Source organism: Papaver somniferum, unplaced genomic scaffold (assembly GCF_003573695.1).
Source record: "Papaver somniferum cultivar HN1 unplaced genomic scaffold, ASM357369v1 unplaced-scaffold_107, whole genome shotgun sequence".
NCBI classification, from domain to species: domain Eukaryota; kingdom Viridiplantae; phylum Streptophyta; class Magnoliopsida; order Ranunculales; family Papaveraceae; genus Papaver; species Papaver somniferum.
The window spans coordinates 5,390,451-5,393,261 of NW_020619603.1; the positions used below are offsets into that span (position 1 = coordinate 5,390,451).

The window sequence follows — 2,811 nt, forward strand, 5'->3', positions numbered from 1 at the left end:
AATTTTATTCTCGTTTCTGTCGTTTTCAATTGAGCACTTATATGTCGGACATGGCCATGAAAGGTGCAATAATAATAGACATAGTTGCTATCTCACGTGGCCGAGCACACTGCCAACAAATAGATGCATATTAGTCCTCAAAGACAAGTGATAAATTAGTGAAGTAATCAAGCAAGTGCTATTAAAAAGTAGAAACTCAGACAAAGTTTTATTTATCTCGGACAGCATACATAGGCGACCGATTTTAATGAGTTACATACAACATCAACAAGCAATCAAAATGAGGAAATGGAAATAGTGGTAGAAGCTTTCCACGTTACAGTAACAGGGCTGCGCACAACCTGCGCACCATTATTCCATTCGATTGCCCCAAACTCTATTTTATCAACTTCGGGATCATTTTTAATCAAGGTTGTGAATGTGACTTCATAAGACAACTTTTGGTTTGTGGAGGTGAATCGAAGTAAGCTTGGCGAGACACTGATTCTAACAGAAGGTGGACTGTTAACCTTCAGGCTATAAGTTGCAGCTCCCAGCTTCCCAACATTAGTGACCACTCTCTTGTACTTGACAACTGTGTCTTTGGATGTTTTGAAAACAACAGAGAATGATGGGTAATTCAGATCGCCAGGACCTGCAGCCAATTTGTGTAACCCACAATCGGCCTTCCTGTTCTTGATAAACAGAGACATTTGTGTCTGACTGTACCCAAGGGAGCAGAGGAACGCTTCGTAGTCACTTGACTGGATGTCATATACCAAGCCCGGGTTTAAGGCTTTGTTCGGGTCAACATGTCCAGCACCATGTTGGAATGGATTTGACATATTGCCAAAAGCCAGATCAGTAATTGGCTTGCCTGAGTTGTCTAAATTATAAGCTGTAGTCATAAGTGCAGACTTGATTGCAGCTGGACTCCAGATAGAATGAGCCTTCACAAGCATTGCAGCTAATCCGCTGACGTGAGGGCACGCCACTGAAGTACCAGACATTATATTGAACGCGACCCTTCTTTTATCGAAATCCAAATCTGATGGACCAGCAGATTCAGTCCAAGCAGCCAAGATATTAAGACCTGGCGCGATAACATCTGGTTTAAGAATTTCTGGTGTTATACGGCTTGGGCCACGACCTGAAAATGCAGCAACTCCAGGAGATGAAGGTGAAGATCCAATCACAGTTCCTTTGAACACGAGTGAGGCTACTGGTTTTAATTGAGTTTTGACATAGTCTAAAATTGCAAGCGCATCATTGAAGGTCACCTTAACTCCTGGAATCGTAGGTGAATGAGCCATCAATCCGTATCCCGACACTCCTCTTTGCGGTCCATCGGCCGAAATCAATCCAACTCCACCAGCTAATTTGACTGCATTTCCCTGGGCTACAATATCATCAGCAGCACAAAGAACAATCTTTCCTGTAGCTTGGGCTGAATCAAGTTTCCCTTGTTTGCAATATTCGCTGCCAATATTACCAGCAAAGACTAGACCTATTTTTACATTTCCAAGTGACTTGCCGGAATATAGTGAAACACCACTAAAGGTCCTACCGTCTCCTGAAATTACATCACAGGGAAATCGTCTGTCGATTGAAGATGCTCCAACAGTTAGAAACCAAGGTGCAGTATTGATGGCTGTGGAAGGACCAGGACCTTCATTCATTGCTGCGGCAGAAACCAGTACTCCTCTCTCTACAGCACCAAACGCTGCAATGGCAATTGGATCTCTGGCATATGAAAGTTCTGATCCGCCAAGGGACATCGAAATCACATCAACTCCGTCAGCCACGGCTTGATCAATTCCAGCAACAATATCTGCAGTAGGACATCCAGTACTCCAGCATACCTTGTAACTAGCAATTCTTGCCTTAGTTGCCATTCCTTTTACATCTCCAACAGCGTAGTCATAGAATCCAACATTCTTAACAACAGATCCAGCTGCTGTAGATGCTGTATGTGTACCATGGCCCTCTGTATCTCTTGGTGATTTTGAGTCTTTCTTGTTGAATATACTTCCTTAGTGAAACAATCGAGCACCGATTAACTTTTTGTTGCAAGATGTCTTGGGAAAATCAGGTGCAGTCTCACAGACACCTTTCCATTTCTTAGGAACCGGATTGGTTATACCCGAGTCATCGAAACTCTTACTTTCAGGCCAAATTCCGGTATCAAGAACTCCAACAATGATGTCACTGCCATATTGCGAGTCAGGCCATAGACCAGAATTTATATTCAGACCGAGAAAACTAGGAGTACGAGTTGTCTGGATTTGGTGAATTTGTTGAGGGAGTATCGAAACTATTCCAGGGAAACTACGGAGATAAGAGGCTTGAGAAGGTGTAAGTCGAGCAGCGAAACCATGTATAACATGGTTGTATGTATAGATGATAACTTCTCGAGGATGAGACAACAAAGAAAGATGAGGAGGAAGAGATTGAAGTGCTGAAGTATACCAATCAATGTGGGATGAGAAAATGGACGGTTTGTCTAGTTTAGAGACATGAACGATGTAAATTTCTGGCTGTTCATCATTGCATGATGATAGTGTTTGGGGAAAGTAATGAGAAGAAAGTAGTAGAGATAATAAAATGGTAAAGAAAATGGTGATAGACATTGTTTGATGATTGTTATATGTTCTTCATCATGATCATGTGGTATTTATAGACAATTCTAAATCTGATGATATTAAAACCATATTTTTATATGTATTAATTTATGATAATTGTATGTTAGTTTAATTATTCAACTAAGCTCATACTGATACTGTATATCATGAGGAACAACTAACATTCCCCAAGGCCCTAACACCAATTAGC

The 2,811-nt window shown here is 41.4% G+C and overlaps 1 pseudogene; it reads right to left on the reverse strand.

The window, feature by feature from the left end:
• Positions 1–275: 275 nt before the first annotated feature.
• On the reverse strand, positions 276–2,609 carry LOC113327935 (annotated as a pseudogene).
• Between the last annotated feature and the right edge of the window lie 202 nt (positions 2,610–2,811).